Here is a 12045-nt window from a genome sequence, read left to right as displayed (position 1 = left end):
AATAGGAGACTATCCTTATTCTTAGGAGATGTACGCTGAAATATTTAGGGTAAATTGCCTTCATGTCTGCACTTTACTTTCAAGAAGTTCATTTTTAAAAAAGTTGTGTTTTTATCTGCATGTGTCTGTATGTGCATGTATATACATGAAAATAAAGCAAATATAAGCAAAATGATAAATATGAATGACAATTACAGAATTTGGATTAAAGGCATACAACTATTCACTGAACTTTTTTAGCATTTCTGTATATTTGAAAATTTCAAAATAATAAGTGGAGAAAAATCATTCACAAAACTAATCTTGGCAAATCAGTGTGTTGTGAAATCCTCTCTGGAAGCTTTTTGGTCCAAAATGTCTTTTTTTTTTTATAGCTGTTTTCCTACTAGACAGAATCTAGTCAAAATTCATGCACAGCATTTGATTATGTCTCTCTGGTCTCTTTTAAATGTGATCAGTGCCCAGTATTGGATCTCTCATGACGAGACACTGTCCGCTTTGCTGGCCTGATTCCATGCCCAGTGCCGTCTACACTCTCCTCCTGGATGTCATAAGCCACGTTCTTCCTCACTGCTAGGCTCCTGCCACGTCACTCTACTTGCTCCTCTTGCCTACCATGATAAAGCTGGTCTGGAATGCTCTGAGCCCCACAGGCACAGTCAGAGAGAGCATGACCACCCCTGTGCTCTCAGTGCCACACGCGCCTCTCCCACATGCCACTGTCATTATTTGTTATTTGTTGACTTTTCTCATGTGCCAATTTACCAGAATGGGAGGAAAGAAATCCCATTCGCTCTTCTATCACTTTATGCCCAATACAGTTCCTAGACATGCTGAAGAAAATAGTTGATTTAACTGAAGGTTTCTCAACCTCAGCACTGCTGACATTTTGGACAGGAAAGTTATTTGTTGTGGGGAGCCGCCCTGGACGTCATAGGATGTTCTGCAGCGCTTAAATATGGAATAAATGAATGAATGATCCTGAGGTATTTTTATACAAATGGCAATTACTGGGTGGGGTTGTGAGGAAGGCTATACAAAGAAAATTACAACCTCTGAAGATGGAGAGTTCTGGAGTCAGTGACAGAAGCCTGGTGATGACAGTGAGAGTGCAGCCCAAGTGACAACACAGCTGGGCTGAGGAGGGTTCAGAGCAAACACACACATTCATTCATTCCTCCCAGCCAGCATGTGTATACAGTTTTGGAATGGTCCAAAGAGCATTTTTATATTGTGTGCAACTGAGAGAAAGTGGTATAACAGAGGCCTTTTTGGTTTTGGTATAAAGCAATTTCAAGCAAAGGCAAAATGATGATTATTGATTTCCACCTAGGATATAAAGGGCTATATAAGACTGATTACACGTGGTCATACCACTTGCTGCAAGTTTCAGTACTTCCCTGCCCCCGCCCACCCCAATTTCTTCCTTTTTCACATTAGAAGATTGTCAGCTCACAAGAGAAAACTGATGGGCTCAGAGGACTTTATCAGGCTTGATTATCAAAACTAATATGTTGTTTTTCCAAGTCGATAAAACATTGCAGAGCTCAAAGCAGGAGGAGCAACATTTCCCCAGAAAATGAGAGTTTTTCTTGCTGGCAGCTAAGCTTCTTGGTGGACAATAAACTAAAACAATCTCTCCTTGATTACATTTTTGACTTGTAAATGTTTTTAATTGGCTTAGCCAAAGCTCTCATTAAGAGACATATTCACTAACTTTGGTTCTCCATAATAAATTTATATTTTAAAACAGCTCTTTGATGTTTAATTCAGAGAAATTAAAACAAACACTGGTTAAAAAGAATGAATGTATAAATAAGTCAAATATCACCTATAACAAATCATCATTTAAAAATATGATCTTTAGTGGTATTTTAGAATGAAAACATGTATTTGATTTTTATGTTTAAAGAAATTTGCATTTATGGTCATTACAGATTCAAGTTGCCACATAAAGAAATGCTGTTATCATGCAACAAAACAGATGGTCCCCAAAATCTTTCTAAGAAATCTATCTATCTAATCTAGTCAAGAGGGGAGTTTGAAGCTCAGTTTTCTCTCCGATTTTATTATCACTAATTATTTTGTAGAATTTTTTTTGTCCTTTGGTTTTTAACTAGACATGATTATTTAAATATATAATCACTATAGTAGGAGAAAAGAAAGAAACACAGAAAAGCCAAAATAAATAAATTACCCAAATCTTAATAGACAGAGAAAACTACTGGTGTTAACATTGGATTATATCCGCCCAGGCCATTTATACAAAAGCAAACATCTATACATACGCCTGTATAAGCTTTTCACTTAGCACTATGTCACGGCTGTCTTTCCAAGGATAAATACTTACATACAGTTTTATGTTTATAGTGGCAAGATATACCATTATAAGGATGGGTCAACATTTATTCAATTATCTAATGTTGGACATACAGCTCCTTCTCGGTCTTGAATCTTACACACAACATTAGCATGAATAACCTGTGAATTTTTTTTCTTAGAGTTTCTTTCTTTGGTGTCATTCTCATAGTCAAGGTCTCCCCACCCAAAGATCAGATAAATATTCACCTATAATTCTTTCCAGTCCTTTTATGGTTTTAATTTGTTATATTCATATATTTAACTTGACTTAATTTCATTTCAGTGTATACTTTAAAAAAGGGAAGGCTTTATCCACTCTCCCCAAATGGCTTGCCATTTGTCCCAGCAACATTTAATACCTAATTAATCATTTTTCCACTGGCAAAAAATGCCTATCACAAATTTGTGGGGGGATTCTTTGTTTTTGTTTTGTTTTTCAGATGAAGTCTTGCTGTGTTGCCTAGGCTGGAGTGCAATGGCGCAATCTTGGCTCACTGCAACCTCTGCCTCCTGGGTTCAGGGCAGTCTCCTGCATCAGCCTCCAGAGTAGCTGGGATTACAGGTGTGTGCTACCATACCTGGCAAAGTTTTTTTTATTTTTTAGTAGAGATGGGGTTTCACCATGTTGGCCAGGCTAGTCTTGAACTCCTGACCTCGAATGATCTGCCCACTTCGGCCTCCCAAAGTGCTGGGATTACAGGTGTGAGCCACCACACCTGGCCTACAAATTTGTATGTATCTATACTTTTGACAGTTCATGGACTTTATGATCTGTTCTATTTATCTGTCTACTTATTCTGGTGCCAGTATCATAATTTTTCAGTTACTGTGGCTTTATTTTCAAAAATGTCCATGGCCATTATCTCATATTTATTCTATGTGATTTACTTCAGAATCATATATTTTGATACACTGTTTGCTCATTATTGTCATTTTACAATGTTAACTGGTTTTCTCTGGGTTTTACAGTATTTTTTTCTGTTAGCTTATCTACTTTCCCCCTAAAATTATCATGTATTTAATCACGTCTAAATAAAAACCAAAGGAGAACAAAAGAAAATTCCAAAGAATAATTGTTGGTAGACCTGAAGTTTGCCCCCAAGTTTTCAGTTTATTTTGGTGATATCCGTGTACCCAGTCTGTGAATGTTACTGAATCCTAAGGTAGAAAGAGTCTCTACCTCTTCTAGGCCTGCTTTTGATCTCCAATTAGCGGGGTCTGTAGTGGTCTACTAGCATTTGTTAAATTCATTTCTCATGTCATCCCACCAATTGTCTCAGGAAGGGAAGACATTGGCTGGTTCTTGGTGTCTTCCTGAAGCTGGTCTGTCCTTCACGTTATATCAGATAAAAACTTCTCAACACCTGTAGGATGCAACGGACACCACTTCCCTGCCAGCTCCCTGTTTTCTCCTTACTTTTCCTTTTCTTGGTTTATGGAGTTTTCTCCTTACTTTCCTTTTTCTTTGCAGTTTTTATTGTTTTTTTGCCTTACTTCACCATCTTCCCAGGAAATCTTGAGTTAGATCACTTTGTGGAACTTAGTATGAGCAAGCTATACCACTAATAAACATTAAAATAATGAGATAGCCTAAGATTAACTGCTCAAAGAAAATGAAGACTATCCCTGAATTCATGCATGACCATAGCATGTATTTTGAAAGAAGAAAGAAAACATAGCAAACCTTGCCAATCAATAAGCAATTTGCTGATCAATAAGTAATTTCCCTGTACTATTCAATGCAGGCAGATCTCCACAGTGGGCAAATACAAGAGTTTTTTTTTTCTTTTAACATGGGTAAAATTTCTTTCATTTGAGAAAGTAATGTGTATACATAGTTTTAAAAAATAAAGACAAAGAATATACAGAAAAGATCTTCCATTCATTCCTGTTCTGCACCCCTCTACCACCTTACAGTATTCTCCCTAGAGACAAGCCCTGTTATTTATCTACTGGTTTACAAATAGAGAAATCCTTCATTATCCCTCAAATTAAAACTGATCAGCATATTGAGATGATATGATGTTGAAAAGATACAGTATTATTGTAACTGTTAAGAAAAGCTAGAATAATATCAAAGGTATTGTAGTGGATAAAACTTGGGCAGATGCACAAAAAAGATGTACTACCTCTCCCTTTTTATTAATGAATATGAAAATAATTTATAAATTACTTACTCAAACAAACATTTACTGAGCATCTACCATATGCTAGGGACTGTCCTAAGTGGTATGGACAGAAAATGAGGCAAGACATACTCCATCTATTACCTTCAATTTCATTTTATTAAGATAATTGTTAATAACAGCTGACAGTTATTTTAAGTGATTTTAAGTGCTAAATTTTAAGTGATTTTAAGTGCTAAATCAAAATGTCATCACATAAAAGTCATCTGCGAATCAAATGGAACAATCTCAACGCAGATCTAAAACTCTTAATGCTTCCTTGGATCCTGGACCATAATACTGTACTTGCAGTAAGCTCAGAGCAGGAGGGAATAGCCTGATGACAAATTACCCCTCATCTTAAATGTTCTAACATCCCCTATACTGTCAGTCGACCTTGGGTGTGTTCACACACAACAGCACACAGGAAGACACGAAGGTGACGTGGTCTTCCTGTTTGGGCAAGGCATAATATTAACATAGAAGGTGCCTGTTGCTCATTATGGGCAGAAAAAAGAGCCAGTATCACTTACAATTGGACAGACCTCTTTGACTTTGGCAGGGGCCCGCCAACCTGCACACCAGAGGCACACATAGGGAGTGAGGGTGGCATGTCGAGAAGTGATTTCCCAATGGCCCGTCTCTAAGGAAGTAGTCCCTGTTTTTTCAGTTCACACTTTACCACAATGCTTACCTTGTGCCAGGCCCTATTCTAAGTGCTTTTCATATATTTACTCATTTAATGCTCACAACAGCCCTATGAGGCAGAGACTACATTTATTCCCAATAGACAGATAAGGAAACTGAGGATCAGAGAGGTTACGTACCCTGGCCAAGGTCACAGAGTTAGTGAGCTGTCTATACGAGTCACATGAAGTGAGGTTCTGGAGATGGAAGTTGGGGTTAGTCAGAACAGATGCCTTAAAATGTCCTTGTCAAAGTTGCCTCTTCTATGCAAAATGATAATTCTGAAATCAGCAACCTAAAAAACAGCAGCCATCTATTATGACCTCACCACTGTGCTATGTGTTTTATAAATGAAAAGCCCAATCCTAACAAACCCTTTAAAGTAGGGACTTTAACCACCTATTTTATAGATTAAGAAATTAAGGTCTGGAAAGTAACTTCCCCTAGCTAGAGAGATCTGAAGCCAGGATCTTAGCTGTCTGACTCCAGGACCCATGCTTTTTTCATTTCACTATAGTGACCATGTGTGAGTGAGAAATTCCAACATCATCACAATCAGAAAAATAGTGGCTCTGTCTACTCTGATGGTTTGTGCTTGTGCTAACACAGGCTGTCCTCCTAGTGGGGAGAAGTCTTTCGCACAAGTAATTAATTTATATTAATGCTTAGCTGTCACTCCTATGTAGTATTCATATTTGACACAGTACAATTTTTCTCATTTTCAAACACAGATTATTCACACCATACATACATAGCAGATAATTCAATAACAAATTGACTGTGATCAAACATTTGGCAAAAGCTTGAGAAGTCAAATAGTTTTTAAAAAGTCTGATATATCCTTAGACTTCCAAATTGTCTCCATTTTAAGGTTAGAGCATCTAAAAGCAAACCCAAGTACCTGTTTGATAATATTATAGCCCCCTACAGAAATGCCTCCACAAGTTAGGGCACTTTAGAAACTATAGTGAACCACCTGAATGGTTTTCTAAAACTATCCTTGAGGACATAGATTATTGTGTTAATCAAGGTTCCCTGATCCTTTGTTTAATAACAGAAAAGAGGCACTACCTTTTCCTTTTCACTTGTGCTAACATGAAAATATAAGAGCAAGCATTAAGGCCTAATTGTATAACAACTGTATCATGTCTTATATGGTAAAAACACACAGTCCCTGTTATCCCAGATGTTCTCTGAAAGTTTCTATACCTAATTATCCTATTTACATTTTAAATGTTGTTGTTGCTTTCTTTTTCAAGTAGGTGAAGTTAGAAATAAAAAATAAATATTAAATTTTAATATATTTATTAATTCAGAAGTTGGTCAATCTAAAGTTCAATAATCTATGAAAAATTATCAAATTCACAGGACTCAACAATAAAAAAGAACCAGAGAAGTAAAGACCTCTAATGAAATGTGATTGGTACATCTGCCCTGAAGAGAGCTTTTTGAAAGGAAGGAAAGGAGGGAGGGAAAAAGGAAAGTTGAAGCCTGCAGACATTTCTAAGTGGATAGACTAAGTAGGAGAAAAGTTAATTACCAAATGGTTAAAGTCAACGTGTAATACTGGAACCTGGAGACCCGGGAGACCTCTGGATTAAACAGATGAACTTACATCTGCTCTCCCCTCCTTCTGAATCTCCATAAAATGATAGCCCACAGTGCCCGGGCCTTGGAGAACCCCAGGAGATAGAGCCTAGGCCCCCAGAAGGGCTGCAGAAGGGCAGAAGACATTCCTTGTCCCCTCTCTATCCTTCAGAGCCCCATCCCCTCTCTCATCCAGTGGAAGACAAAACACTTCCTATCACGTGAGACTGAATTACAGGCAGCACCAGAGGCAGTAACACAATAATGAAAACGCCTTTCCACTAAAAGAGGAATTAGGAGGAAACAGAGACAAGGCAGAGATCAGAAGAAAAGTACAGAGGGATAATACTGCATTCATGAAATAAAGTACAGAATGCTATTTTCTAAAAGGAGGTGGGAACATTCAGAGAATAAAAAAGAGCTCTTGGATACTAAACTTATGATTGCTGACATTCAATAGAAGAATTGGGAAATACAGTCAAGAAAATCTCAAAATAGACAGAAGAACCCAAACAAAGAAGGAGACCCAAAAATAGGGGGAAAACATACAACAAATGGTAAGTCCAGAAAATGCAACAGAGGGCCAGAAATAAAGATAGAACATGGAGAAAAGATAATTCTCAAAGAAACAATTCAAGGATTTCACAGAACTGAAGAACAGGTGTCTGCAAGTGTTAAGTCCCTCTGATCGAGGAGACCACAAAGGCATATCATTGTGAAATGTCAGACACCAGGGATAAAGAGAAGACTGTGAAAGCTTCCAGAGAGAATGAACAGACCCCGTGTAAAGGATCAGGGGTCAGGCTGGCATTAGGCTCTCAACAGCAATGTTAGAGGCAATGGGTAATGTCTTCCAAATTTGGAGGGCAGATGGGCATAAAGATGTCTGCAGATATGCAAGATTCCAAACTATCTCTCATGAACCTGCCAAGGTAAAGGAGGGGGTTACAAGAAAGGGGTGGGAAACGAGAAGCCAAGTGAATTCCCAAGAAGTTGGGAAGTGAGGACAGAAACCCTGCAGCCAGTCTGGAGGTGAACTGCCCAAATGGGAAGGGAACACCACAGTTCCAGGAATACCCTCTCCAAGGAAAACAACACAATACACTGAGAGGCTGTCTGGTGTGTTTAAGCACACTATGTTTAGGAAAGAATCAATGATAGGTACACACAAACCAAACAAAGAAAAAACAAGGCCGTTTTCAACTCAATTATGCTTAAGGAAACATAATCATGGCACACTACGTACTTATCTACAAATACAATTTGCATAATAATACAATCACTAAATTGTATTATTGTATAATAATTGTATAATAATTGTATAATAATACAATTACTAATTGTATAATAATTGTATAATAATACAATATACTAATTGTATAATAATACAATCACTGATTTAACCAAAAGTTGTGATGTGAAATTACACTGGCAAGATGGAACATAAAGACATTCATATTTTATAGTAGAGAGTCAATAAAACTGAAAAACATAGTATTTAGAAATATAGAGGTAAACAGCAGAAAAAGGGCTAAAAATTTGAGTCATATACTCTAGGAAATTGGGAAAGGGCAGAGACCCATTCATTCTTTTGTTATTACTCTTAAAGGAATATTTGACCTTTAAAATTATTTGTATGTATTACTTTTATAAAAACAAAATATGATTAGATAAAAAAGCTGAATTTGCTTGGTCAACTGTAAGTGAAGAAAATGAGTAAAATGTAGTTTTTAAATTATGCCAGGTACTAAGACTGATACTCAATTTGTGCCTATAAACCAAAAATAAAATTCTAAGCTCCCCCATCTGACTGAGGGTCCTTCACTCAGCCAAGGGCATTTCAAAGCTAACCTGAAAAACTAGTTCAGGCCATGATGGGACATGGGGGGTTGAACATGCCTCATTATACCCTCCTCCCTTTGGAATTCAGGCCCAGCTGACCAGCATTAACATCAAAACAGAGACCTTAAGACTGACAGAAATGATAGGAAACATTTACAATCTATTATTTCTGAAGCCCACTATCTGGAGGCTTCATCTGCATGATAAAACCTTGGTCTCAACAATCACTTAATCTTAACCCAGACAGTCCCTTCTACTGATTTTCATGTTTTTAGATAATAACTCTTTCAACCAATTGCCAATCAGAAAATATTTTAATCCACCTATGACCTGGAAGCCAGAGGCTTTCCAAATCACACTAAAATGACAGTCCACAGTGCCTGAACCTTGCAGAACCTTTCAGACTAAAGCAGTGTACATCTTGTATGTATTGATTGATGTCTTTTTTCTTTTTTTTTTTTTTTGAGACGGAGTCTTGCTCTTGTCACCCAGGCTAGAGTGCAATGGTGTGATCTCGGCTCACTGCAACCTTCGCCTCCTGGGTTTAAGTAATTCTCCTGCCTCAGCCTCCCGAGCAGCTGGGACTACAGGTGCGTGCCACCACCCCCGGCTAATTTTTTGTATTTTCAGTAGAGACAGGGTTTTGCCGTGTTAGCCGGGATGGTCTTGATCTCCTGACCTCGTGATCCACCTGCCTTGGCCTCCCAAAGTGCTGGGATTACGGGTGTGAGCCACTGCACCGGGCCAATTGATGTCTTATGTCTCCCTATAATGTACAAAACCAAGCTGTAGCTCAACTACCTTGGGCACATGTTCTCAGGATCTCCTGGGGCTGTGTCATGAGCCATGGGTCACTCATATTTGGCTCAGAATAAGTCTCTTCAAATATTTCACAAAGTTTGACTCTTTTCATTGACATGCCTTTAGAGAACCATGGGATCTCAGGATTGGAAGCACCTGAACAATCATCTAATATGCCACCTGCTCCCCAGTGTGAGACCTGCTATGTGAACTGTGAACAACTCTGCCCCTAGGAACTGCTCCCAACACAGTTATGCCCCCCAAAACACCATACCCAGGGAAACACAATAACCTTCCAATAGTCAAAGATGGCTAGGCATGACCCTGAAGCCTCTTCTTTGCTGAGTTCCTACTTCCACTTCTCTCTAGCTTCTGAGGGGCTCTCTCTGAGTCCCAGACTGTGTGACCAAAAAGGCCTTGGCCAATAGCTCCTAATCTCACATCCCTCCAATCTGGGAGAGCAGCCAGACCAAGACAGACTACTCTTTGAGGCAATTTCAAACCTTGGAAGGATGGGTTGCAGGGTGGAGCCTAGGGTGGGTGCTCATGTGCTCACCACTGGGCAGGGTACAGGGCAGGGATGGGGACACAGTCCCCACTAGGAGCAAAGCTGTACCCTTGCAGTCAGCTGAGGGAGGAGGGCCAGTCTCCAGGAGAAACTCGTAATGGGTAGGCAATCCATGAAAAAGGCCATGGGTCATAAAGAAAGAGAATGTTTATTAAATTTGTCTCTTAAAAGATTCAATTTTTGGTCATGTTTGAGAATTAATGATATCTTCTCTAACTAATGATTTTATGCTATAAGCGTCCTGTGCTCTGGGACATGGATGGATGATCAGCATCAAATGCCACAAGGCAGGAATTCAACAAGATGATCATTCGTTTTTAAGAAAATGTCTCTTTGTTTATTTCCTGTGGAAATAATGACTTCCTGGGTAACTCTAGCAAAAGTAAAAAAGATCTGCTTCCAGACCTTAAACCTTTTACTCATAAGTTTAGTAATGGGACATTTTTATAGAGTTTTGGTGACCTTACAATTTTTGTCTTCAGGTGGTGTGTTTTTTGTTCTTTCCATTTGCATTGTAAAATGGTATCTCATCAGAGAAGCCAAGCTGCTAGAAATAGATTCAAAAGTAACAGTTCATGTTGATGCCTCTAGGGTAACACGTAACACTTGGTCTGGTTCCTAACCATGCAATAGACACAAAAAACTAAAATCAATTGCCTCAGCACCTCACATTGCTCAAAAGATTCATAAGTCAATACTACCCATATGATTGATAAATGTTAACAGAAAAACAAAACTGTAAAATATCTCAAGAGGTTTATACTGAGCTAATATGAGTGACCATGGCCCAGTGTTCAGTTTCAAGACGTCCTGAAACGGTGTGCTTGAGGTGGTTGGGTTAGTTTGGTTTTATACATTTTAGGGAGACAGAAGTTATAGGCAAAAACGAAATCAATACATGGAAGGTGTACATTGGTTCAGCCTAAAGAGGTAGGACACCTTGAAACAGGGGCTTACAGGTCATAGGTGGATTCCAACATTTTCTGATTAGCAATTGGTTGAAAGAATTAAGCTTTGTTTAAAGACAAAAGAAATGCCTGAGTTAAGTTAAGGGGGGCTGTGGACACCAAGGCTCTTTACTATTATTATTTGATACAGGGTCTCATTCTATCGCCCAGGCTGGAGTGCAGTGCCGCAATCACAACTCACTGCAGCCTCAGCCTCCCAGACTCAATGATCCTCCCACCTCAGCCTCTCGAGTAGCTGGGCTGCAGGCACACATCACTATGCCTGGGTTTTTTTGTTTGTTTGTAGAGATGGGGTTTCACCATGTTGCCCAGGATGGTCTCAATCTCCTGGGCTCAAGTGATCTGCCCACCTCAGCCTCCCAAAGTGCTGGGATTACAGGTGTGAGCTACAGCCCACCTCAGCCTCCTAAAGTGCTGGGATTATGGGTGTGAGCTACAGGCCCAGCCAGACCAAGGTTCTTGTTATGCAGATGAAGCCTCCAGGTAGCAGCTTTCAGAGAACATAGATGGGTAAATGTCTCTTTTCAGATCTTAAAGGTGACAAACTCATTTAATCTCTTCTAGATCCCAGAAAGACCTAGAAAGGGAAGGCCTGGCCACATTAATGGAGATACCTCTACAGATGCAAATTCCCCCCAACAAGAGACAGTTTTGCAGGGTAATTTCAAAATATGTCAAAGAAATATATTTTTGGGGTAAAATATTTTTATTTCCTTCAGGGTCTGCTGTCATGTGATGCTATACCAGAATCAGGTTGGAATTTGCTATCTTATGTGCCACTCTTTGTGGCAACAAAGTCTGTTTTATCAGTCTAATGATCTCTATTTCAATGTTAATGCTAGTCAGTTGTGCCTAAACTCCAAAAGGGAGAGGATATAACAAGGTATATCTAACCTCTCTTCCCATCATGGCCAAGAACACAGTTTTTCAGGTTTCTCTGAGGTCTTCTTGGCCAAGAGAGGGTCCATTCAGTTGGTGGGGGGACTTAGGATTTTATTTTTGGTTTACATCATGGAGGTGGGGCCGTGTTCTCCGCCAACACGCATGACCAATTGTCTAAGCATTT

General features: G+C 39.0%; 1 protein-coding gene across 20 annotated transcripts in view; it reads right to left on the bottom strand.

The window, feature by feature from the left end:
* ANO10 (anoctamin 10) overlaps positions 1 to 12045 on the bottom strand; it is a 328446-nt gene that overhangs the window by 107342 nt on the left and 209059 nt on the right. The gene's annotated exons all lie outside the window — the stretch shown is intronic.

The sequence above is a fragment of the Pongo abelii genome, chromosome 2, assembly GCF_028885655.2.
Source record: "Pongo abelii isolate AG06213 chromosome 2, NHGRI_mPonAbe1-v2.0_pri, whole genome shotgun sequence".
NCBI classification, from domain to species: domain Eukaryota; kingdom Metazoa; phylum Chordata; class Mammalia; order Primates; family Hominidae; genus Pongo; species Pongo abelii.
Note: the sequence above shows the minus strand (reverse complement) of the source record. Positions and strands in the feature narration are given on the sequence as shown.